The 27,769-nt window shown below is 39.8% G+C and overlaps 1 long non-coding RNA gene across 8 annotated transcripts in view; it reads left to right on the top strand.

Moving 5' to 3' along the window:
• Positions 1-27,769, top strand: part of LOC110473198 (uncharacterized) — a 105,744-nt gene that overhangs the window by 15,292 nt on the left and 62,683 nt on the right. For 2 of the 8 annotated variants that reach the window (XR_014951944.1, XR_014951945.1), the window contains exons 2-3: positions 1,813-8,148; positions 21,708-25,594. This is a non-coding gene — a long non-coding RNA (uncharacterized LOC110473198). The remainder of the gene's footprint in view (positions 1-1,812; positions 8,149-21,707; positions 25,595-27,769) is intronic. The other 6 variants (XR_014951950.1, XR_014951951.1, XR_014951949.1 and 3 more) reach the window with 6 other exon arrangements.

The raw sequence follows: 27,769 nt of genomic DNA, 5'->3' as shown, positions 1-27,769 counted from the left end.
CATGCTGTAGATAAATGCCAGGACCAAAAGAGGCTGCTACCACATGGGTACAGGAAAAAGGACACAGCATATTTAGGTAATAAGATCATGTAAGCATTATTCAACATACTAATCAAATCAGATGACTCTGCATGGCTTATAGCAGATGCACATCTCCTGCTAATATCCATAAAAGCCTCATTTGTCTGATGAAAGAATAATTCTAATAGATGGAGCTGAAAGATAAACAGCAAAAAGCTGAGTGCCACGTTTGTACCACATTTCTTCAGACACAGCCTGCTTATTGTAACTTACCTGTTATGCAACAGAAAAGGATTCCCTTTTTGCATTAATGGATGAGATGCTGCCTTAAATTGATAATGTGTCATTTGAGACCTGATTTATTGTTTTCTATTCAGCGCATGCAGATTCAGGGAGAAAAAGGTGTTTGAGTATATGGAAAATGTCACAGATGAGAGCAGCATAAACCAAAGATGAGATCAAGGCTCTTAGCAGTTTTTAGGAATTTTAGTTTTTAGGACCTTCTTTTTTTTTTTTTTTTCCCCCATGAAATCCAGGCATCCAGGCTCCCAGCAGCTCTTTGGGAATCATGGTGCAAGTGGGCTGATCACTGAAAATGGGCTCTACAATTCCATTTTTAGGCATGCTTGAGTAGACAAGTCCTGTAAGAGGAATCTGCATGCTGGAATTATATGGATATATGATTAACCTGAGTAACAAGAAATGTTAGGAGGAGAGAGTATCGGAAAGGTTCTAAGCTAGCAACTATACTAAAATGAGATAAAGCCATTTGAAATACAAATCCCTGTAGAATTATTTTTCAGATCACCTTTAAAAAATCTGCAAGATAGGGGAAAAAAATTTGAAGTATCCAGTAACATTTTTAAGGAATTGTAGAAGACTTAGCACTAGTCTAGAAAGATGGATAGTTCTTTTTTGAATAAGGTCTTTCTACATTAACAATAAAATCACATGTAGCAGCAGCTGCCTAATAATCCACTCTAGTGTTTGGTTATCTGAACTTGCTTTAAGTGTCACATTCTAACAACTAAGATGCATCTCTGGGGTTTTTTTTTCCTTTTCCTTGGCCAAAAAAGCGAGGAGATTTGAAGGTGTTCCTGATGTTTAGAGCTAGTAACTAAACAGAGAAATTGGAAGGTATAGACCTTCTCTTTAGAGCTACTCCAGCAAATTCTTGCAGCTGAGGTTTCCATTCCAGCACTTAAGGCCAAAAAAAGGTAGCACAACCACTTGGTTGTTATTATTCATGTAAGTGACAGCAGTGATGGAAAGCATCAAGAAAGAATTTGAGAGCTAATTCAGTTTCAATTGAAAAAGATAAAGAATTGTGCATCACTCTATCTGGGAAAGGAGAAAGTGGTAAAAGAGACAGTGAGAAACCTTTATGCAGGAAGGGAATCAAGACTAGGAAGAGTGCCTTTATGTGAGAAAGGTCACAGCCTTCAGGCACTTTTTTTGCAGACCTTGTGCTTTCACACAACCACTAAAAGTTAGAGAGAAGCACAATGGAATGGTTCTTTTAAAAAGGAGGAGTTTCTCCAAGCAGTCCCACTCAGTTACTTTGATTTTGCATTTGTTTTGGATAGAAACCAGGTACACAGAGAGCTGGTAAAGAGAGTTTCAGAAAACATTAGTGATTCACTGGATTTTTTTAAACTTGTTTCCAATGGGGTGGAAAACAACATTTTGCTTGGTCAGAAAATTCGCCTTGTCCAGGTTAAACACAAGCAGGGGTGAGGTCAATGATGTATACCAGAATTTCTCTGGATTTAGTGGATTTTTCACTGACAGCACCCATCTTCTGCAACAATGACAACAACAAAATGTCAATAAAGCTGAGATGAATCACCATGAGAACTGATATGACCAGAGGTGTGGACAAACCTTTTCTGACATGACACTGGAAGTTGGTATGTGAGCTCTGCAAACCTGGATGAATGGTGAAGTTTTGAATTTGTATCTCACTCGGATTAATTTCACTTCACTGCTGCTCAGAGCAAAGGTAACCTTGACGTTTTATGTGGCATATCAGCTAAAAGAAATAAGTTATCTTCAGAGTATTCAGAAAGCTACACTGGAAACAAAGAAAGGTAATTTCCAACCAGAAAAAAAATGTTTTGCTCCCCATTGTGGAACAAGTGTAAGTGAAGCCAATGGTATTATGTTAGCAATTTACCCGACCTCCATATCATCTCAGGTATCTGGAGCATCAAAAATAATGTACCATGGGCTAGAATTACTGCACCTTGGCATTTTTGTGGCTGAAATAATGTACTACAATGATCTGCAGCTCCACAATTAAAACCTAGGCTTCAGAGGCTCTGTGAATGTTAGTGTATCTTCAAAGCACTTTACAGATCAATCCTTTTCAGCATCACTCCAAAAGTGGAAAGAATTACCTTTATCTAATTGAGAAGCAAGCTGCAGCACAAAGACACAGTGAGTCATCTGCCAGTTAAATGCCTGGATACCAGGGGATGATACAAGAACAGAGAACAGAGTGTCCAGAGCACATCACATCATCTGCAGCTGGTTTCCAGAACATTAATCTCATCTCCTTTCTATATTTAGTTTTATGTATACTTGTTCTGTAAACCATTTCCCATACCTGTCCTACGCAGCTATTCAGCCACTTCCCAAAAATGCATTTTCCATCTGCTTCTCTTCTTTTTACATGACCCTTTATTTCCTCTGCTGCACGCAGCCACTACCTGAAAGCTGCAACCATTTCCAGCTCCCTGCATCCCCCTGAGCTTCTTTTTTTTTTTTCAGGGAATCCAAGATCCCAGCAGCTCTTTGGAAATCATGGTGCAAGTGGGCTGATCACTGAAAATGGGCTCTGCAATTCCTTTAATCCCAAAGGGTGTTGCTTTCCACTGAGCCTACAAGGTCAGAGTCCAAAACCTCTTTTCTTCATCAGTTTATATCTAATTCTTCAAGCCTTTCCCATACATTAGCAATATTTAGAATGCTTTCTTTTGGGTAGCCAGGAAGTCAGCATTTTCTAAGCACTCCTGCTAAAGTCACTGTTCACTTCAAATAACATTTCTCCTTAGCCACTGAAATTTGCACCAGTTATATGCAACCCCTAAATTTTGTAGTCATGCACCTCTGTTTAATGGCACAGGGTGACACTGAATACCATCAAAATCAATGTGACCTTCACATGCAAACAACCACCAATATTTATTTCTGTTCTCGAGGATGCATTTCAGAATCTAAATTTAGGCACTTAGGAAGGACAAAGGACAGACAGAATCTTTATTGGAAAACATAGACAATATCCAATGTTTCTCATGCTTTACCAAGACTAATCTGCTTGAGCAACTTTAGCTGCCACCTATTCTACTCAGATCTAGCCAAGATTGCTGTGTTTAGGTTCAGGACAGTTTGGAGGATAATCAGGAAGATTCCCAAGCCTTTTTCAGCCCCTGGTCTGTAAAAGCCCTTTTGTTCTGGTGGATAAGCAGATCTAAGCTTCACATACTTCCTACATGAAATTGCTTTCCATTCCCCAGTTCTCTATCTGTTTAAATCCTATTAAACACCTTGGCACCCACAGAATATGGGGATAAATATATACTGAATGTTATTTCCTCCTCCTCAGATGCCTTACTTCCTGGTCTGCAAAGTACTGTGGTATCAGTAAGATCACAACAAATCTGTTTAAAATTACTGTGTCCTTGTATCTTTTTTGAAGGGCTCTTCCTGCAGGATATTAAGTTCTGTAAAACTCTGCAAGACATATTTCTTTCTCAGGATAAGGTGACCCTAAGGTTTAATGGGCTGAAAATGTTACTGTAACCTGTGGTTTTATCTAGCAGCTGTTATCTAGACCTTCGATAATAGTTTAAAACTATTTTGAGCATACGTTTTTAGTCCTGGTCAACTTCAGAAAAACAGGTATATTAAATGCTTATTAACATTACAAGTGCTGTTCTTGGACACTTCTCCTAAGCCTCTGGTCCAGCTCTGTCTGCCTGCACTGACCTTTGCTATGTCTTTGTTCTTAGGACAGTTCCTTGGGTTTCAGTCAGATTATAACCCTGGCAGAGGAACAGATCAAAAACTGGGCTGGTTCCCTGTGCTGTAGGATACCTCAGTAAAAGCTGGCACAACATAAATTTAGATCAGGTGATGGTGTCTAAGGTCTCTGAAAACAGCCTATCCACCCAGAAATACATTCTGGTAGCAGCATCATTCACTTGCTCCTAAGCTTTATCTTAAAATGATGGCAGCAAAAAAAATTCCATATATTAGGAACAGTTATAAACCCATGGACAAAACCATGCATTGTACCACTGTGGAAATGTCAAATGTCTTCTGGTTTTAAAATATTTCCCTGCAGATTTACATTTCATTGTGGTGCGGTGAAGAAACCCCTCCTTCAGGAAATGCAATGGTTATGTTATTTGGGCAGCTACTCCAATGGTGCCATGATTCTTAAATTAGGCTTCTGACAACACATAGCAATAATATTTACAGCCTCTCTCAGCTCAGTTATAGGAAAATTAACAAAGATATGTGGAAGTGAACTGGTTTTGGTCAGTGGTGGCTTCAGTATTTAAGTGTTTGCACTACCTGCAGAAGGCAGGTCTGAGATCCTCAGCAACTGATAAGAAAAATCATCATCAAACACATGAAAGGATTAAATCCCCAAAACTCCTTATTCAAGAATAATATTTCCTCCCTGGCTAAAGTAATGCAAGACCATTTCCTTTAGGATAAACTAGCAAATTATCTCATCAGCATGAAAAAAGAAGGTAGATTAATGCTGACACAGAAATGGAAGTCTATCTTCCATAAGTATTTTCTCATGGAGCTGAATTACATGCAACCAACTAATCACTTCCTGCAGCATTAAAGCCATCATCAGTTCAGGGAGTAGTTCAGCTGAGAAGGATGCCACACTTGCACCCTAGGTATAGAAATGATCCTGGGTGCCCCAAGTAGTTCAATTAAACAACTTGCTTTTTCACAAGGTAATTTGGATCAAAAATAATCCTTTTGCCTTACATAGCATTTGTGCAGGTAAAGGATCAATTTAGACAGTAAATCATTTTCAGATATGTCCCTATTCCATAGGATGAAGATGGTCTCAAAGCATGAAGTGAATAATTTCTATCAACAAAGACAAAAAGATATTTAACAGAATAATTGTGCCAGCTTACAGTTCATGCAGAATATGAGTGTCAGAGGTCTCTGCAGGCAAGGCATAAACTGCATCTGTCTGTGCATTGCTTTTGTCAGCTGAGCACTGGTCCTCTGGGAGCTAAAGCTACATAAGGGCTCACATTTGGGATTCTGAGTATTCTCCTTTTAACAACTTAACCTTTCAACATCTGATTTGTCAGGCTGGAAATTTGTCACTTCACATGTTCGATTTCCATTGTTTTCTGAACAGTACAGCTTAAACTAGCAGCAGTTTCTTAAATATACATAGAATTATTGTGTGGATTGGAAATATATTACAGTAGAAATCCCGTGGAAGTGGCAATTTACAAAGTTTTTTTCTGAAAAGACAGAAGAATTTGAGATCGTGCAGATGGCATGCTGACAGAAAAATCTAGATTAATTTGCCAGCCAGATTAAAAAAAATAAATCTGCATACCAGCAATTTTTCTGTATATGCTTTAGAAGTTTTCTTTTTTGGCATGTATTAAATCTTCCATGAAAAACCACTAAGAACTCAACCAATTTTATTTTAATGCAAATTCCAAAGTTCTGTCAGAAGGCTTCTCTTTGGCAACAACCAAGAGGGTATAAATAATTGCTAGAGTATTACACATTGAATAGTTGCTGAGAAACCAAAAGAAAATTATTTGCCAGGTATTTAAGAATGAGCAATATTAGCACCTTTACTAAGGACAAAATTAGAGCCAAGCAATTTATACCTACAAGAAGGTCTATAAATAGGATTGCCTTTCAGCAAATCAGTTGTCACCACTGATGGGGCTGAAAAAACGTAATAATGGGTTTCAAAGTGGCTGCCTACTGATCAATTTATTCCAAACTCCAGGTACATTTAGGAGAACTGCAGCTCTGAATGAGCATGGGAGAGAAGGTCCCCTTGGATGCCATTCCTGTAACACAGTCCAAAATAAAGTCCTTCTCCACCCTCACCCCACCAAAAGTGAGGTGTTGTACATCCTCTAGAGTCACCTAAAGCTCCATTCCAGCTCAAAATCAGATTAAATCTGAAATCCAGGTGGAACATTGGGTAATCTGCCATCAGATTGTCAGTTCATATGGTTTTCATTTTTATGGTTTGGATTTTCCTGACTAAGAGCACTCTGTTTCCATTATTAGGTTGTCTGAAAATGTTTCTATTTAGCACACGACCCCTTTCTCCAAAGGAATTACAGGAGAGCTTTACGAAGATTTTCAAATGCAGAATTGCAGCCTGTCACTTTTTCTTCACACAGCTCCTAGCCCAGCTGTGAATTCGTGGGGGTGGATGTGTGGGGGAGTTGCAGTCTTCTTTCTTCTTCTTCTTCTTCTTCTTTCTTCTTTCTTCTTCTTCTTGCTGATGGGAAAAGGCAGCAGAGGAAAAGCAGAGAGAAAAGGCAGCTCCAACACCCATGTCACCACGGAGCACAGCAGCAGAGGGTGACAGCTCCAAGGGAGATCCTGGACATCCCAGTGACATCACTCAGCAACCCCTGCTGCCTCAAATTCCATGCAATTTTAAAAACACCACTGCTGGCAAGTACAGGATATGCTTATTTTTTTAAAGCAAGAAGCGGGTCACAGCTCATCAGCTCGGGGGAATTTTGACAATTGATCCAACCAGGAGCTCTGAAAGCAGAAGAGCTTCTCCCAAGCACACAATAGCAAGGAGCATGAACCTTTAAGTATGCTTCAAAAAAGCCTGCATGTATTGAAGATCAATGTCTAAGAGGCACTTAAAAAGATGCCTGTTTTTCAGGAATATATCTAAATTAGTGAATTTGCACTGAGAAACTTAGCTAAAACCTATCTAAACCTAGAAACTTAGCTAAAATAATTTTCTCTGTATTAGTTATTCAGACTACATTTTCAACACCTATCTCTGACTCTGAAGTGCCAGGGCCAGCTGAAGCCAATTGAGAGAAACACAGTTGGCCAGGGCCAATCTGATCATAAAGAACCCAGATTTTCTATCAGTGATTATGTACCCACAAACAATATATCTCAAGTGCAAACCTGTATTAGTTCATAGGGGATAATTCTGAAAATATTGTCAACATTTATGACAGTACTAATTGACTATATCATCTATAGGCAGAAGTAAACAACAGATATTTTCCTAGAATCCACATTTGTTCTAATGAGAAAGAACATGGCTGGATTTAGTCAACAATCAGCTAACTGAGAAAGCTTAATCCATCACTAAAAGCTGGCTCTGATTTTCTGATCAATGTCCTAATATGGATAGAGTTTACACCAGGCTTGAGGGAATCAGGAATCCTTAGGAAAAAGTGTTACAGGCTCTGCTCTGTACAGAAGTGTCCCCTAAAAAAAGTCCAGATGAATGAAATGTTAGCATTGCTCAAAAAAAGGGCTGATTGCTCACTATTCTTCTTCAGTGAAAAGGTAGAGGAAATCCACTACTTGAAAGCTCCACTCATGTCTAGAATTGGGTCAATCACCCAGATAATCACTTCTTTCTTAAACCATGTCTCCACCAGAAATATTCTCAGGATGAATCCTTATGAAGGAACCACTGAATCTACCCTTCTATGTCCAACAGGATATAGTCATTTGATACTAACTTAAGAATACCTGTCAAGAATAACATTGGGCTTTATCTCCCCTGGAAACAAACTGCAAACTTGCAGGAAATGCACCTTAAATGGCAGCTGTTAATCATGGGCTGATAGAAGTGCTGTGCTGGGACTTGGTAATCAAGGTTCATTTTCTGTTTTTTCACAGGGTCAGCTGGACTCTGCCCACACTTCTTCAGTAAGAAGGCTTAAAAATCCATCCTTCACCTGCCCTTTTGCCTTATCCAAGAGACCTTCCAGGATTCTGTTTAAAGTTTTGCTATTCACTTTTATTATGACAGCTAAAAAAAAGAAAAAAAGATGGGAGACCTGATCTTTCTGGACTACAGCAATAGAAGATGAACCTTCCATTCATTTAAAGGTGAGATTTTCTCAGTTTGTTTTTTGGCTTTGTGTGCTCAGAGGTATGTGTGCAGATTGTAGTACTCCTATTGCCTTGGAAACATTTTTGCACTGATTTGAAACATGCATCAAACAAAAATTCACGTTCATAGTTAGTCTGAACTAACTTCAGCAGTTTCCCTTATGACATGCAATAGGGATGGAAAAGCCACAAGTCTGTCACAATGCAGTGTTGTTAGTGCTGCCTTCATTAGAAGCTGAAACTACAAACTTGGAAGCCTCACTTTCAGTATGTAAAAACCCAGCATTTATTTAAGAGTCACTTTTTAAAGAAATACGGTCCCAACTGTCATTCCCAGCTATTTAATCACAAGGGGCTTCTTAGGAATATAAAGCAGGAAGTGATTAAGTTAAATTAGAGTCAGTATCTACAAGCCTCCCCTTAAAAAATCAGTATATTTATATCTATATTTATAGTTATAGTTTAGTTATAGTTGTTATATTTATAGTTATAGTTATGGTTATGGTTATTTATAGTTATGGTTATAGTCATATACATATATTTATATATATTCCTGAGGGCTGTTCAAACATTGTATCTGAATGAGTGAGACTGTTAATGGATGAAAATTACAGTATGCACTTGCTATCCACATTGAACTAATCTATGATACAAAGAAGATTTAAAGAAAATTTGAAGATTACAAACAGTAGTGTGCAGCAAAGCAAAACCTTAGAGTGAACTCTTAATACCTCACTTATTTTCCTAATTTTTTCATAACAATCTTGCAATGTATGTGAAGACTCCAAGCCATCATTTCACTTCTGCTCCTTTCCACCAAAATTATCCTCTACCTCTTGAATCATCCCTACAAGCAATATTCTGCTTATACTGGATAAAACAGTAGACGAAGATGCTTGTTTTAAAACTAGATACTTGCAGTATTTCTTTTCCATGCTCTGTTACATTCTCCATTACTGTGTGTGTTGCACACCCCGTGATGGGGAGGTGTAGATCATCTTGACTGCTGTGGCAGAGCCAAGGGAAAAGATGGTGCTCAGCAGCTTTTCCTTCAAACCCACCCCTCTTCTTCCTGAACAGGCCAGATTCTTCCAAATGTCTCACAGTCTTCCCTTTTTTTTTATTGCTTTGGGTTTTGTATAAGTGCTCAATACTCTCTTTTTCATGACATTAAACAGCATATGGTCCCGGGTACCTTGAGCATGCTCCTGAGAGAATCCCTGTTTTCAGAGAGTTTGCTGCCAAACTGGCAAGCAGCTTTTTAGTTCCCCAAGCCCAGCGACATTTCCTCAGTATTTATGATCTTTTTTGTGACAGAGAACTCGGGGATGTTCTCGGAGCCTGAATGCCCAGCTTGCCTGTTGTTTCTGACAGCTGGAGGACAGATGTGCAGAGAGGCTGGCAGGGCACAGCTGGGTTTGACACTGCTCAGATTACTCACAGGACTGCATGCTGCCACAGGTGAGCAGGCTGTGTGCTGGCAGCAGTGGCATGAAGCCAGAGGCTTGGGATCCTTCCTTTTTGATTTTCAAAGTTACAATACCAATTCTTAATTCCTTCTGATGATTTCTACAAGAGCTCTGTATAGGTCACTACAATATCCACATCACACTCTTCCCTGACAACAATGATTTTATAATTTCTCCTGATTTGAACAAAACCCAGATCCCGTCATTGATACTTGCCAAGTTTGTTAAGCATCTTCATTTAAAAGGCTGTGAATCACTTGAGGTAATTTAGGTCCTATATCCTACTTCATAAAGGAAGTTCTTCAGCTTGAAATGTAACATGTATCTCTCCAAATCAAAAGAGGTTCTAAAGAAGATAATTACACGCACAGAATAAGGAAACACGAAAGCTACAATTATATATTCAGCTACAGCTCTGGTTATGATTATTTTGCCGTGTGATCTCTTGAAAAATGCCATCCCATTCTCCACTTCCAAGCAGGCTGCAGTGAGAGCTTCTCTGATGTCTCTTCTTCTTCTGTGGAGACAGACCCTCTCTCCTCTACCAAGCCAAGGTTCATGGAACAAAGTTTCTTCCCCAAGACATGCATAAGTAATGACCTTGATGTGCCACAAGAAGTTAGTTCTGTCTCAAAAAGAGGTGAAATCTCTCCAAGCCACAATTTTTTAGCCATGTAGGGTTTGGCTGACTTCGCCTTACCCTTGATACATAACATCCATGTCAGGTGTCCACCTGACTTTCAGCAAGGCATTAATGCCAAAAATTTAAATCCATTCTTAATTTGCCCTTCTGCCTCTGCCTGTCCAAATTTTTGCCTGAAGACATCTTGACAGGGAAGGTCGAGGCTCTGAAACACGCTCACACATCAATGATCCACCTTCCAAACAGAACTTCCTCTCCACTTATGTTTTTATCCATAAAGCCTCCCAAAAGCTTCATTCTCTTGTGCAATCCTACCAGTGCCCCCACCTTTCTGCTTTAGAGATCAATTTCTCCCTGTTTTCATCCTATTTAGTTACTACTCCCTGTGGCATATTTTCATAGCAAACAGAGATAAAATACTTACACGTTGTTATAAATTTAGTGGAGTCAAACACTCTTTCTGCTTTCTTTCATTTAAGGGATTGGTGAGAGAGGGTGTTTTGTTTTTTCAATACAAATATCCTTGGGGTATAAAGCAGTCCAGATGGCCTCTGCTCACCACTGCTGACAGTAAGACAAAACATTGACAAAATAGTCAATCTTACCTGCACCTTCTGTTGAGAGGACTGAAAAGGGAACTAATTAATGAAATTAGCATAAAGCAGATCTTGAGCTGGACTATTCAGTCCTGAGGCAGGACAGGTATTCTTTGTTCTCACAGCTTTTCTGGTGGGGAGAAGGGTGGCAGTCAGGAGATAATTGCAGTGTGCTGGGGCAGCATTCATAGGCAGCAGGGATCCTTTCAGCCAGGGCTGCCAAGACAAGACAGGCAGGGCACTGAGCTTTCCCCACCTGCAAGGCCTTTTGCCATTTTTAGAGCAATTTTTAGAGCTTTTCCTTGGTGCATGGGGAGGGCTGGGGAGTCCAAATCATTTGTTTTCCTTCCCTCAGTTCTGCTGAGCATCCAGGCTTTTCGCTGCTGCTTTCAGAGATAAAGGCTTGCCCATCCTCTTCCCCATTTTCAATCTGGGAAGCAAATTTTAGGAGGAAGAAAGTAAATCATCATTTTCCAGGCTTCTCTTTTTCTGAGTTAGAAGCAGGAAATGCTTTCCTGGCAGGGCAACTCTGAGCTTGCAGCAGCAAAGAAAGCAGAGGCAAAAACTAAGTGCAGGCCAATGAAAAGAATATGGATAGGTTGTGGTATGAAATTTGTTTACTTTTCTGGTATCTGTTGATTGTCCAAAGCCTCAGTATTGCAATATCTACCTCCAAACCCTCCTTCTGTAACCCCAGAGATGGGAATGTCATGAGCTGTCCTGAAGCACAGCAGTGCCAGGAAGCAGAATCACATGAGGGACCTCGTTAGGAGAGCAAGGTGCTTCAATATTTCCTTATTTTCTGTAAAAAGGGCCATGCATGCAGGGGAATTGCTTGTAGCCAAACCATCTGAGTCAGAATGAGCTGCTGGAATTGCAGTTTCTCTGTGGAAGGGGAAGGGCAACTATTTGGAGCAAAGCTTTGGTTGCCCTGGTGTTGGTTTTACATCTGACCCAAAGGGTCACTTCTTAATAAGCCTCTAGCAGGATAAAACAAGATAACAAATGTTTTGATGCCACTTAGCTTGTGTTGATGCATGGGAGACAAAAGCAATCCATTTCAGGGAACAGCTACAGCAGAGGAAACTGATGTTCATATAACCCCTTGCTCTCTTACCACTGAATAAACACACACAGAACTCAAAAAAGAAAGTTTTCTCTTACAGTAGAGTTTGTGCCTGCCCAAGTCTCGGAGAGAGCTGACAAAAATGGACTCACAGATGGTGCAGTGCAGGGCCAGGAGCTGGACTCAGTGCTTCTTGATCCCTTCCAGCTCTGCCTGTTCTGTGACCTCCTTCCTGTAGCTGCAGTTTTAAATACACCTCTGAATACAAGGCATTAATCTTGTTTAATCTGAAGGCAGGACAGGCACACACCTCGGGCTGCTCAGGATGACTGCATACACTTAGACTGTGTTTAAAATTCATATATTCATTATTTATAATGATAATTCATATATTTTCATATATAATTCATAAATTCATTTATTTGTCTGAACACAGCCACGGACACTGTTCCTTCTCAGTAGTCTGTTTCCATTTTTTGCTTGAGAGGATTCCCAGGGAATACATGAAAGCTGAGCACACTGTTCAGCCATCGTAGCAAAGAGACATATGGAGAGAAGGAGTGTTACTTCAGAATCTGCTTTTTTAACCAGGCAAATATGCCAGCTGCTTTTAAACTCTTCGCAGGTTTTCAGTGCTGCAAATAATCTTGAGATGCAGCCCTAAAAGGGAGTGTGAGCAGGTGGTCAAAGTTCAGGAAAAACTCCACTTGATGCTTCAGCATGTATCATCTATTTCCATTGAGGTGAATATTACAGCATGCCCAATATCATAAATAATTGAAAGTGCAACACATTTATAGTTCTTCAGTGGTTGGGCTACAAAAGGGTTTACGAGTTAGGTTGGAATTACTCAAAAGAGAACAAATTTCTACTATTTAGAAGAGTTGTGACGTGCAGAGAGCTTTTAGAAACAGAACAGGGTTCTGCAGAAAGAGAAATTTCCACATAACAGATGACATTATCACCTAATGTGCTTCTGCAAGGCACTTGGCTGAGGGATATGGATATAAATAAAATAGGAACTGGGCACAGATAAATACAAAATCTCCTAGCACAGATAAACTAAGGCTGTGGACCAGTGAGAAAAACACCCCAAGTTCAGAGCCCAGAGTTCACCTTCACAGGTACAGGAGCCATTTGTGGTATCTAGAACCTCAGAAAGGGGATAAAACAAACCAGAAAACTTTGTAATAATTCAGGTAGCAAATAGCAATAACTTCCCAAACACAATGATGTAGCTGTGTCCAAATACCCTTTTGAGAAAATGAGATCTAAAGATGATTGTCACAATCACACGAAGTTTCTATTTAGACAGAACAAAGATAGTTTGCATGAAAAATCTTTAAGCTCTAATTAGAAGAGAGAAGTTTCAGAAAGAAAAAAAAATTCAGATTACCAGATTGCAACTCATTAAAAACCATCCTTGTCACTTCCCATAATAAAGCTTCCTTGGACCACACCATACTTAAAATAACCTTAATGAATTTTCTACTGCAGTAATTTTATGAACAAGCTACTACTTTACAAGTTACATAATTTTATAAATTATAATTGAGTTTCCGGGCTTTTTTCAGCTTTAATCTGTGTCACAAAACTGTTTGGTAAACATACTTTGAAAGTTTATGACACTACCAGCTGGAACAAATGGACCCAGACAATGGGAGCATTTTCTATGTAGCCAGGAGTAAAATCAGCATTCCTGCCTTTTACATTTTGGTTTAATTTATGCTCCTCAGCAGCAGACACATTAACATGAAGTCAACAAAATTTGATTTCACAGAAATTTAAGCCACTGAAAGACAGGCTTACTAAACCAGCAAAAGGTCAAAGGATTCTGAAAAAGTAAACAAAAAAACCCCAAAAAAACCAAAAACAACTACTTGCACGTGGTTGGTAGAAGAAATTTAGAAAGGGGTGCATGGGACAGGATTTGGTACCCATTTGAGGCACTTAGGAGGTGTTTTGCATTTTAAGAAGATGGGTAGTGGTGGGCCATGCATGGGCTGGGATGTGCATCATACTTGTAACCATCTGTCACACAAAAATGCATGTACTTAGTCCAAAATGTAGAAAGTCTGAAAGGAAACCCTTAATTTCTTGACTGAAAAACATTTTCTCTCAGAAATAGATCAGTGGTTTGGGTTGAAGCATTCTGGGTCCTCATCCTTTCCTTCCCCTGCTCATGAACTTAGTCTAGGCTGGTAATTTTGGCACAAAAAGTCAAAACGTTTGAAGCATTTGAGCAACTGGAAACAATATGTTAATGGAAGGAATCACCTTAAACTCTTAGCCCCACCTGTATCAAAAGCATTTCCTGTGTGCTCTGACATCAGAATAAGCTCCCCACACACAGTGACTGCTTCTGGTGGAGTTTCTTCTCATAAATATATGAAATATGCACCTAGAGATGTTCTCTCTCAGCACACCACAGAGAGGCAGTTTCAGATTATAAAGAAGAGGAATAGCAACTGAGCTCCTTTTTCTGTCAATTTCTAATTTTGTACCCTTCTGCTAACTTGGGCAGCTTTATTCTCACTGAAATTAGATGTGCACTGGGTTAATGAAAAGAGCACTCTCTGTCTCTGCTGTAAGCACTTTCATTCCCATACTCTCACATGGAGGAATGAAATACTTGTGGGATTTTTTTGTTTGTTTGTTTGTTTAAACCAATAATAGATACAATTTTTTTTTCCCCTGAAATCCCACATTTTTGTGTATACAGCCTGGATCACTGTGCAGTTGTGTGTCTTTAAGCACACCTATGACCACAGTGTCTGAAAACCTTGAGTATTTAAAAAGTAAGCACAAATGATTGTCTTGTTTAACCAGCTGCTGCATAAAGTCAGGAGCACCCAGATTTTTCCTCATATATTCTTTTCTTTTTCTGGTATATATTTTTATTTCATTTTCAGCTGTATGGTTATTCTTTAGGGTATTGAGTCAAAATATTAAAAATCTCTCTTTTTTAGTTTAAAAGAGAAAAAAAAGTATTAAAAGAGAAGCCTGTTAAGAATGGTGTTTCCATGCTCTCTGAAATCCACTATTGTACTTTATTAAAGGTGCAAGCAGCAAGATCCAGAGAAGAGCTTATTAATTATGTTTTCACAGGAGGTGACAAACCAAATGAAAGGGAACACTTCATTTCACAGCCAAACTCTGAGGCACCACGTTCACCATGGGTTATGAATTTACTGCTAATGAAGTAAAAAACAGTATTTGTGTCACCACCCCGTTTAGGACATATCTGTGAGCAGATATGGGAGTGATCTGCTGCAGATCACTTCCATTATGACTTCTTTAATTTGGAATGCTATTTGACCAAAATTAACTTTTCAGCTGAAGCAAATAATTTTCCTAAGATGGGTGATTACCCTTATAAACAACACCAGCAACTATAAAACATGACTCCAGTAGAGACCTTCCTGACTGATTGATTATAAACTATTAAAAAAATAGTTATTTACCATTTTGCTTGGCTCTCTCCTAAGTGTAATTAAAAATAATCAGGAAATTGGTACTTCATATCTGTTGTTCGCATCACTTCATTTCCTTGCTGGGTGGTGCACAGTCATCATTTGGAGTGTGGAACTATTTTTAATGGGGCAGAGTATGCAAATATTCCATCAAAGCTTTTGAAACAGATTAAGCTTTCATGGCATCTTTGCAGCCAGTGACTACGTGAATTTTTTTGGAAAAAGTTTCTCCTTCAGTGTTAGGAATGTTGAAGACACAACATTCACCACTGCTGGCAGCTATTTTTTTTCCTGTTTTGAAACCCTTTTGTTATCTTTATGTTGTTTATGCCTTGGGAGCATCTTGTGTTAAAAAACAGAAGGGTGGCTTGGGCTCACGGGCTGCTGACCTTTTAAAAGGCAAGTTGAAGAACCGAGATCACTCAGGAAATAAAAATGACAAGAATATCTTCCTGAGCTACAGGACAGCTCTTTTTTCAGAAAATTCCTAGAAAAAATGTCAAAAATGTCATAAAACAAGCAATCTTTCCTTCTTGGAAGTCATCTCTGTGATTATTCATTACCAGGAGACAGGTCAGAAACAACTACCAAAGTTCTCAGAGTCTTGGAGAACATAACTGACAGACCCTTAATAAAATAACAAGAGAGGGGGGAAAGAAAATCCAAGCCTATTCTTCCTAGCAGTGTGAGGTGGGCATATGCCAAATCTAGCACTAGGCTAAAATCCAATATTTAGATTTTTATGAGCTTACCAAATTGGTCAAGATGGAATTGGAGGAGCTGGAAATAATCTAGAATTTAAATAGCTAAAGTTCTTTGGAGATTTCATCAATATCTGAAGCCATTTTTTTTTGAGAAATACTAATTAAATTGCCGTGCCTCATCCTGGGGAGGGATACTATTTTCCTTTTTTCCAATTATATTTCCAAAGTTTACATTGACTGCTTTTGTCCTTTGCTTGGAAATCTGTTACTCCACAGTAAACAACAGAAAATTGGTGCTTTGGCTGCTACTCACACTTAAGTGCATCCTAGACTTGTTACAGAAGGAATTTGATAGATTATTCTTGGCAGCTGCAGAGAAAGACAAACTTGTTGAATTTATTTCTGACTTTCCTATTCTTCTTAGTTCCATCCAATCTAGGTCAGTCAAAATACTTAGCAGAAGTAATACCTCAGTTTCCTATGACACATTTGTCTTTCAAAGCCACAGCATTAAAATATCTATGTATATATGAAGCAAAAATTAAACTATTTCACCAAGGTCACAGTGGGGATCACTGCCAGGCTAAGGAAAAGGATTTTTGAGTCTCAGAGCATCACACATTTTGGAGGAGAGATGGAAATCATCAGTTCAAAAGAAAATATCTGTCACCCAGTGCTTAAAGAGGAAGTCCCAGCAGTTTCTGATGTAGATTTGTTAAATCTCCCAGACTTTACATTATGAGATATTTTCACTTACTTTTTACTTTGTCCACTATATTAATATATATGTAGTCTCAAAGGAAATAGTGATGGTGAAAGGTAAAGTTCATTAAGGTCATAAAATTCACCAGAATCCCTAGGCATAAGCACAGTGTTAATGTAATATTTTAGAAACAAAGCAAAATGTACAATTCCCTTCAGATTTGTTTTTCATTACCTGGACTAATACCTCAACTTCACTGCCACCCCCTGGGAAAATCTCACAGATTTCAGACAGATTTTAAGGCCTTTGTCTGGGACAATTTGAGGATTTAAGCAAAGGAGAGTCTCAATTTAAAAAAAGGGTCTAATATAGTTTAGGAGGCACTACAAATAATATAATAAAGTGTATTGGATGTGCATGGCCTGGTTTTGGAAGCCCAGTTCACAGGGAGCTGGTGCCCATGAGATGGACTCACAGCAGGGAAGTTAATGGAAAGCTGTGTCCCATGGGAGACTCCCTGAGCAGTGGGAGAAACCATGAGATTTTACTGATGACCTGACCAAAACCCACATTCCCTGTCTCCCTGCAGCACTGGGGGAGGAGGTGGAGCTGGGAAGCAGAGAGGGGCAGGGGGAAGGTGTTTCTAAGGGTTTGTTTCACTTATTGTCCTGCTCTGATTGTGCCAGTGTGATAAATTCAGTGCATGTCTCAAAGCTGAACCTGTTTTGCCTCTGACAGGATTTGATGAGAGATCTCTCTCCCAGGGTGGCACTATTTTTAATGGGGCAAAGTGTAAACATTCCATCAAAGCTTCTGCCACAGATGAAAGGTTTTATGAACCTTAAATTATCTCAGCTCATGAACCCTTGGTTGTATTTCTTTTCCACTGCCCAGCTGTGCAGGGCAGTGAGAGAGGGGCTTTGGTGGGGGCCTGGCATTGAGACAGAGACAAGCAGTGACAGAAAGATTTCAGCAGGAAAATTAAGACAAACCAAGCCATGGTTCTTCTTTTTCCTTCTGTTAAATTTTCTCTTTAACTTGACTGCTACTGAGGGCAGAGACAGTTCCTTTTTCCTGCAGAACACCAAACCCAACAGGACCTTCAGAGTCAGTCCAAAGGTAACTGGAGATCCAAACCAAACAGATATGCCTGGATGGTTTTTTTGGAGTGTGTCACAGGGTGAAACTTGTGAATGCATTGAGCATTTTGTAACCCAGACATCACAGTATGAGAGAGTCCCATAAACACAGCTGTTTCATTGGGATAATCATTAGGAGCAGCTGGAAGTACCAGAGATTGAAGAAGCCAGGGGGAAAGCGTGCTCTGGCAAATGAGAAAATTATCTTTAACATTTTCTATAAGCACATCGTCTCATTAAGTTCTTTTAAAATAGATACACACAGACACTTCCCATCCATGTGAAGCCTCCACAGAAATCTTTCTGCGTAATTATGCCTGAACAAATTTTTCTTAACATTTATTCAATGATGTTTTACACCTTATACAACACAGTAGAGAAATATTAGACAATCAATTATTTTACTGGCAGCCATTATATTGTCATTCAACTCAATTGGAATGTCCCTCTTGCTGGAAATAGGCACAAGGGCAAGGATCCTTTTGTAGGTGTGGTACCTATTGTATATTTTAATTTAATTTTTGGAATGAGCTAAAACCCTTTTATGAAGAAAGTTGTAAGGATTTGGGTAAAATTTGAATACTGTGGAGACAAGCTTTGCTATGAAATGTTGGGATTATTTTAAAAGCCTTCAGCTTGGGAGTTTGTCACATGGCCTGGTTGATTTAACTACATATACATTATCATATTAGCAATTGTTTATCATATCTTCCCTTCTGAAGATAAGAGTCAGAAATTCTACGAACTTTTTGAGTCTGCTTTTGTGATGTTAATTTCTCTGAGCAGCAAATGTTTATAACTGTACAATAAACTTAAGAGTTGAATATGGAGATAAAGTCAAACATAACAAGAAAAGGGACTGGGAGGTGGGGAAGTGTCTGGGAGATGGTTAAAGTGACATGGAGATCATACATTAACCCAGCTCAGATTTCTGGCTTTTTATGGATCTCTCTGGGCAAGGAAGCAGCTTCATCTTCTTTCAGAGATAAGATTTGGCTGATAATTAATTCTCTTACCTTGCTCACATAGCTCTTTTCTCCTTCAGGTAGGTTCACTGCTATCATTCTTTAAGTACTTACAAACTCGCTTGGCCTGAAATGAGACACACTGTTCTGTGCAGCTTGGAATTTGAATAGGTAGACTACAAAAATCTTGTATAAAGTGCAAGAAAATATCTGGGAGAGGATAGGAGAGGAGAGGAGAGGAGAGGAGAGGAGAGGAGAGGGGAGGGGAGGGGAGGGGAGGGGAGGGGAGGGGAGGGGAGGGAGAGGGAGAGGGATCACCTTACAAAAGCTTCCTGTCAAAATAGACCCTATTCACACTGAGAACAAATCTAATTTCAGAAGCAGAGCTGTCAGACCTCACTGGACTAAGTGATGATCAAAAGCAGATTCTAGTGTTGCTATAGGGCACGTGAAAGCATAACACGAATCACTTGCTATTTGTAAGGTAAAGAAGAAGGTTTATTTTCTGACTCTTTTATACTTTTCCAAAGGTGACAGTGGATTGGAGAGTGAATGGGCCACGTCTCCAAAGACATTGGACAAACCAGTAGTATATCATGTTTCTCTACTCCTATGAAGGAATGTAAAACAATATGTTGTTTATAGAAATTGTGTGGGAAAGTTTTCTAACAGAATGTAAACTCAGAAGGCTTTAGAAAATCTTAAGAATCAGGGCGACATTCTAGCATCAAGTGGAAGTAAGATTCTGCTGAAACACCTGAGAGTGACACTCCACTGCCTGTTTTGTGCAGCTCCATGTTATTCTGGGATTGCATTTTCCTCATGTGGAACAGACCTGCCCACCCACAGGTCTGGGAGCTTCCTAAGTGCTCTCAGGTGCTCAGCCTGTTCTCTCCTCTGTCTTTGCTTTCTCCATTAGGTCCTGATGGTTTTGGTTCCATCTTGTCCGTGTTTGGTAGGTTTTATGGAATGTACTGCACCTTATCATGTGTCCTATCTCAAAGCAAGCACATTCATTTTGGATTAGGCATTATTCAAATAAACCCACCCCAGCAGCTTTCCTCCAAAGTAATCAGAAGAAGGAAAAGCAGCTGACAAAATGAAAACCACGGAATGTTCCCTGAAATGAGTAGATGGGGAACAGATGTCATTGCTGAAAATGAGAGGTTAACCTGACATAAATAACGAAAGGAAAGCAGTGGGGAGCCCAATCAAGGCTGAATCAATGCTCTGATCTTGCACAGTCGGACGAATCTTTCTTGCTATTTATGGCTTCATTTCTCCTTCACTCTCTGGGATTGCAGGTGGCAATTATGGGAGAAATTATCGGCCTTCTTTTTCCCCCCCCACCATGTTTATCATTGTCCAGCTTGTGAAACCTGTTGGAAGTTGATGCTGGATGAGGAGATGTAGTTAATGAGCTGAACAGAATGTGAACAGCTGCACAACATAGGCTTTGCATTGCTTTGACATGTTTATTCCCTATTGGCTCCTAAAAAGGGCAAAAGGCATTTACACCCATTTTAGAGGACAAGACTAGTATCATCCTGAAACTTTATTCTGGCTGCTTAATAGATCACCTCCTTGTGATTTCACTACCATGTAAAAATAAGAAAGCTGAATGCAGGCAAAGTTTTTATTTCTATTTGTATGTTAGTACTTGTGGTGTATTCTGTACGCATATCCACATCAAAACCCAAAGGGAGCAAAAAAAATAAAAATAAATTTTATAAAAATAAAATAAATTTTATGAGACCATCTAGTCCACCATCCCATAAATGGGAGTGCAGATAAGGTCTGATTCTATAAATAGAAAAGCAAAGGAAAGCACAAATGACAAATTTTACCAAGAGCAAAAAAGCCTTTTAGCATATCAGCCTAGAGAACAAAGTGTTTCCTTGACCCTGTTAGGAGACAATGAATTCAAGTATCATCCTCAAGGAACCTTTTCCTCTCCTAGAAGGTATCTGAATAATGTTATCCTGTTCAGCCTCACTGACCCTCAGGGAAAATTCCTGGGACTCATTCATGATTCCCAAATATCCCAATGCTTTCTCTGAACACACAGACACAGGCTCTGCACATAATTTTCAAGAAGTACACAGACAGGGTGTCACTGCATCATCTCCTGCGGGGAAAAACACCTTTACAGAGTGGGACATTTATCACTAATCACTAATAACTCACAATTTCCACCTGAATATGTCTACATCCTTAGCAGAAATATATCTTTTAAGGGGTAAGCACTTGTATGCTGCTTTCAGGGAACAGCAGTGAGCAGCAAAAGGTAAAAATTATAATGCAACAAACTGAATATGCTTTCAGGTGTCAGAACTGTTTTAGTGTCAGTTCTGAAAGTACACAGATAAGTAAAGCCTTCAAAGGTCTGTGGAAGCCTGGAAGGGAGAGAATGAGTGTGTTCATGTGTGTTCATGTGGAAGGGGACAGAAAGCAGGAAAGCTCTCAGATGTCTCTGGCAGAAAGAAAAACTGAATTTGGCATGGAGGACCAAATAAGGCTCCTGTTCTATGTCTCTCCCCAGAGCTTTTACACCTGTAAAACTGCTCAGAGCAAAAAGCATTTCCTATCTCCTCTCACCAGCTGCTGACCTACAGCTCCTCCATAGGCACAGACCCTCTCCCTTAATTTGGTTTGTCTGAAAATACAACTATGATCACCTCCCTCACTGAGCCATACCATCAATGCAGCAGACATTCTTCAATATTTTAAACAGATATTTCTGTGCAGCCCAAAAGTCCTGACCCATTTCTAACATACTCCTTCCTCTTCCCCATCAGGGGTCTCAGTGAAGTCTTAGCAAGGGGATGCCCCCATGTGCCTGCTGCAGGGTTCTTCTGTGTACAGAACTGCAGGTATGTAAGAATAAATTGGGCAAGGTATTCCTCATGATATTCCCCAAGGTTTTGTCTTTTCCCACATTTCCTTTGAAGTAACCTCCCTTTAGATACCTTTGTTCTACAGGTCTCAGGAATTCCCCATCCACTTACTTTCTGACTCCCCTTATGCTAGACCACTTATGCAACAGAAAAAAATAACTGAATGCCTTGAAAGAACCTTTTCTAATGCTATTTACAACCCTTCTACAAATCAACATTTAAAACCAAGTCTAAACCAAATTAGACTGAGAGAAAAATCAAAGCAGAATCTTTAAATTCTTCTGATTTGAATGATCAAAATAACACTGGGATGATGCTGGAGTGTGGATAAAAGGAAGATCTGATTGCAATCTGAGGTGAGTGAGATGGGTTAAAGCACACATTGGGGAAATTGAGAGAAAGAACAGGAAAAAAGTTTAAAAAAAAACTGAAAAGGGAAGTGGGGATGAATGGAAAGCTAAAATGGCTGGCATGGTATCAAGAAGAAAACCTCAGAGTGTAGAGACATATTTAAACATTTTTTAGGGTTGCTGAAAGCTAAACATCCAAGCCCACTGAGTTAAGTATTCTCATAGAATTCATCTTCCCCGTGTCATTGCAAGGGACACTTGGGAGAAACATGACTTTCAAAGTAATAGCTCCTGTAAGCCTTTTAATCTTTGCTTTATGAAAGGCAAAAAGGGGAAGCAGAAGGGCTGCCAGATCAGGAGCTCTGTTGTATGTGGCATTTAAGCATCACGAGCCTCATGGATAAGTGATGAGCATATTCTCAAACTGGCTGCTGAATGTGGAACAGGTTCTATTTTACACTGCTGTGCCCATTTTGCCAGGGAGCTGCTAGTTTATTTCTCAATAATGAGATTTCTTTAGTGCTTAGAAATTCAGATTGAATGGGGAAAGCCACAGGAACCTGATGTGAGGTGTTTTTACAGAAGGAATTATCTCGCATTTTATAAGCGGAAGAGTAACAATTTTTGCTTTTACAGCTTTTGCATTGAAAGAATGATGCTGTTTCTTTGCAGCAGGCTATCACTTCATATCCCCTAAATCAATATTTTACCATCAGGAGGATGCTGTAAAAGCAAACTGGAAAAAAAAAAAAATCCCCAAATGACCCTTGGTTGTTTTACCTTTCCAGCAAATAAGTGAAAGAAATTTATTTCACCCAAGAAATAAACTATGGTCAAAAGGGAACACTGACTCAATTTCTGCCTCTACAGCTTCAGCCTTGACATGAACAAACAAAACCACCTGGAAGCACGAAATGATGCCCATGGATCCCCACTGGACACATGCTGCCATCTGAAAATGCCAACAGGCATCTCTGGTACCTTTGTTGACAGACTGGAGTGGGAATGTGCTCTTTTCCTGATTCTGGGATAGAAGCACACAGACAAAATCATGTGTGGAGCTGTGTATTGTGTCTTCACACTCATTATGTGATCTCCTGGTGCCTCTATGATGCACTGGTCTCAAAGAGATGCTTCAATAACAATGTTAGTGAAAATAACATCCATTGCTGCATGATTTTGAGGTAATTTGCTGTAGGGAATTTAGAATTAACCTACTGTGTTTCTCATCTGTACAAAATGCATTACACTATCTCAATTCTCACAGGCTTTGTTGAGATTTGGTTCTGTAGGGATTGGGTAGTATTCAGGTATCCTTATGAGAAGACTCATGGATATTCCAAAACAGACTACATTTGATACACTCCTGATGCTTGCTGTGCAGAAAAGCATCCATCCCTGGAATGGTTCAGAGTCAGCTTGGATGGGGCTCTGAGCAACCTGGGATAGTGGAAGGTGTCCCTGTCCATATCAGTGGGTGGGATTGGATGACCTTTAAGGTCCCTCCCAACCCAAACCAGTCTGTGATTCTAGGATTCCAGGAATTTATTTAAAACTGCCTTTTGTGGTTTTGTACAAGAGGCTTCAGGAATTTGTGGGAATGACAACAACTACTCTGTCCATCCTGCATCCCTGCTCCCTCCCAGTGCACTCTGGTGAGGATGAGGACATCCCCACCCATGGAGAACCTGGGAAGCACAGCAGCAAGGCCAACCTGCTGCCCCTGTATCACAAGACAAAATCTCCTACAAACAGTATCAACACAAGATTTGGTTAAAGAGGGTCTGCATCTGCCCAAACCACATTGAGGACAAGGTGCAGGAGCCAATTACAGAGCAACCCCAGGAAAGAGAGTTCCCCAAAATGCCATTACATCTGTGATGGAGGCAGCCATGTTACAGGTGATAACCACTAAAACGTGTGCAATGTGCTTTAATTTAAATCTCTGTTGGGCTCTCCTGAATATTTTATGAAGGCCGCTGAAAAGTTTTAATTATCTTTGAAAAGCAACATTAATTTTCTGACTTTCTAACAGCTCCTGCTACAAGGGATTCCTGAAGCTCCTGGCAGCTTGAATTATCTGCTGGATTTGTAAAACCATAAGCTCAGATAGTTAACAACTGGTACAGAAAGTACTTAGAGATGCACCTGAATGTTATGCTTAATATGGAATTTGCCTTGGTATGCCTAATCAGGAGTAGAGTCAAACCAGATCTCAACTCTTGTGGAATTCATCCATCCTGTGTGATGCTTTGTGTGGTGAGCTAATGACTGCAGGCAGGTTTGGAGCCTGACCTCACCACTGACGCACAGAGCTGACCCAGGAAGGAGAAATTAATGCCCCAAATCAGAACATGAACCTGAGAGTCTGGGACAAGATCCACGTGAGACTGTTCAACATTTTTGCTGGTGACATGGACAGCGGGATTGAGGCAATCCTCTGCAAGTTCACTGATGACATCGAGCTGTGGGGTGCAACAACAGGCTGGAGGGAAGGGATGGATCCAGAGGGACCTGGACAGGGAAATCCTGAGAGAACTTGGGGTGATGATAGATGAAAACCACCCCATGAGCTGTGAGGACCTGTGAATTATCATTCCTTTCCTTCTCAGCATTTCACTGCTTTTTAGAAATGCTGCTGCTACAGTGCTGTGGCCAAAGCAAAGGAAAAAGGATTCATTTCTTTCTGAGCATATGGATGCCCTTTATTACCAGAATGCTAGGATTCACAAATGCCAATTGCCCTTTACAAAACACATAAGAAAAAATTGTTGGTTTGATTACAAAATTAAAAAAAAAAATAAAAAAAAAAAAAAAGCAGGGTAAAAGAATCTACTCCAGTGCTCAGGATCCACTCTCAATGGCACAGGTAAATAATTGACCATGATAGGTTTTGGGTGCAACAAAACCCTTTGGGTAAAAAGTCTCATTGCCATGGATTTGGCACATTACACAGGGGAAGGATGCCCAAATGCTGAGAGAGCCTTTGTCATCCCTTCAGACATGCAGAAGAGAAACATCCTAGGGAAAACTCCCTTATCAATGATCTGGGAGCACACCTGACACAGAGGCCAGTGCTGAACTACCAAGTGAAGGGAAGCCAGTCTTTTTAAAACTGCATGAGGTGAAGGTGGTAAAGCAGCAGACAGGCTCAGATGTACAGTCAGGAATTTTCAGTGGGATAAATTTCTGACTCCAAGCAGCTGGAGCCACCACCCAGGTGGATTCAATCACTGCCACCTGACACTGGCACTGCAGGACACCTGGGAACCTTTAACAACTCTTCCACTGGCCTTTACTCACTCTACTTTTCTCTTTTCACTTTCAGAAATCCCAATATTTTGCATAGCAGCATCAAACCTAGATCCAGACATGATTCTCCTGTGATATGAAGGCACTCTGAACAAAGGATGAAATCACAGTGCTGGTGACATCGATGTAAGTATTTAAATTTCATTTCAGACAGGGTTTTTTGTCACTGTCTGGGACCTTGGCAAACTTCACAAGTGAACAGTTATTTAATGGAATACACCTCCATGAGCAACAGAGAAATTAAATGCAGACACTAAAAGAAGTTCTGTTAATCTGGAGGAATAAAGCAATTTCCATTAAATAGCCTCCTAGTTGGAAAATAAGGTCGATATAATGATGGGTATGGGTCTTCTGTATTAATTTTCCAGTTATTGAAATGGTTTTGCTTTAATGCCAAATATATTGTGTTCAAATGTTCGGGTAGTTTCCAGCTATTATTCTATTGTCATGATGTTTTCAGTTCTAAAAATTTTAATTCACAGTGTTTTGTCTGGACTCACAAATAATCTAATTAGAGAAACATAAACAATCCCAATGACTTCTATAACTTAGCAACCATCACCATGGCTGAAGCTCAACATTTCACAATGAATTACTCACAGGACATTCACATGGAAAAATGTCTACCAGAAATATATAAATTATTTCAGACATCCAGTCTTAGCATTTCATCCTCAGCTCATAACAGAAGCTGACACTATTAGACTAATTGTTCATTATAAATTATCCACTCATCTCTACACTTGCTAATCTAATTTGAAGTGATGTTTATGTGTGAAAGAAGGAAGAATCTGCACTTGGTAGGCTGATTAGCTTTCAGACATTTTAGAGTTGTGATATTTGACAGCTTCACATCAGCAGTTGCCTGAACTATAAACTGACAGGAATCCCCCCTCGCAGTCACCTGCAGGTGACACAGCTGTGACACACCAGCTCTCAGATACATCATAGGTACAGAAAACGTGCATTAGTCTGTGAATTAAAGGATAAATTGTCTTCAAAGGATGTTCTCTCTCCTTCCTGCCAGTTATTAATGGCTACTTTTTTTTTTTCTGGCAAGTTGCTACTATTTTTTATAATCTGATTTGAATTAAGCACTGCCTCCCAGGAGATGAAAAGCGAAGCTGCCTTCTCAAGGCAGACTGTTCCTAGAGATCAAATAACAAGCCTTGCAGCCTTCAAAACAGAGAAAACAACAGATCAGCTGGCAAGTACTGTGTGTAAATAAACAGAGTGAGTTATTTGTTTTATTTGTGCATATAAATGAATATGCATATGGAAATGAAAACAGTGGTCAGATCCCTCTGCAACAAGAATTTCAGAGTCTTTCCCCAAACAAACTGGGCTCTGTGAGTTGTGATTCCAGTCACAGGTTTTCCTCAGTCTTCCTCAGGATTTTGAAGGTGGTTATTGAAGACTGAGCCTTTGAATTCTAAAGTTTTCTTGTAGTACAAAAAACCCATGAAAGAGCCAAGACTACCTCAGACATATCACAGTACCTGTGGCTGAACCAGGGAGTGGTGGGCAGCTGGTAAGAGAATCCTCGTCCAAGTTCAAAGTAACCTGGGCAGCTGAGAAAAGAAAATGTGAAATGTCCTAAAACTTTTGATTTATCAGTTTAATGGCTGTTCCACCACCTAGAAAGTCACCCCCTTGCTCAGGAGATTAACAACAGACAGAAACCACGGTTTGTTAAATAGAAAATATTCTTCAAAAAAAATTTGCTCGATTTGTTATCTGCCACAAACAGAGAGTGAAGCAAGCCTGGAGGGTGCTGATAAAAAGGATTGTGCTAGAGGAGTGAATGGAAAGGTGCTCTGCCCAGCCTCTAAAACTTGTCACTTGGGCTAAGCAATTCATTGTGCAGATAAGTGATTTCTATGGAGGCCACTGAAAGGGGCAATGCCTGAATAATCTCATTTTTCAGCAAAGGTAGAGAAGAGAATTGAGGCACATTTGAGGAAGATGAGGACTGAATAAAAACTGTGTGGCCGAAAGTCAAGATAGTGTTTGCATCACCATTAGTCCCGTTTCAGCATAGACATCATCAAAAAAAATTAATGACTTTACAAGTCATCTCAGATTGTTGTGTTTTATCACATGAGTCACCCGATCCTCAGCAGGGCAAGTCTGAGCACCACCTACCCCTAGAAAGGGTCTGACCAAAAATATCAGCAACAGCACCAGGAGTAAGTAATACTTAAACCATCTATAGGATCTCTTTTAAATACAGTCCCCCAGCAGATCCCTAAAGACATTTTCACTGTGCTGAAGCTACCCAGGTTGCCTACAAAATAAGGG

This window comes from Lonchura striata, chromosome 1A, assembly GCF_050655825.1.
Source record: "Lonchura striata isolate lonStrDom1 chromosome 1A, ASM5065582v1, whole genome shotgun sequence".
NCBI lineage: Eukaryota > Metazoa > Chordata > Aves > Passeriformes > Estrildidae > Lonchura > Lonchura striata.
The sequence above is the reverse complement of the archived record's forward strand: the minus strand, read 5'-3'. Positions and strand labels throughout refer to the sequence as shown.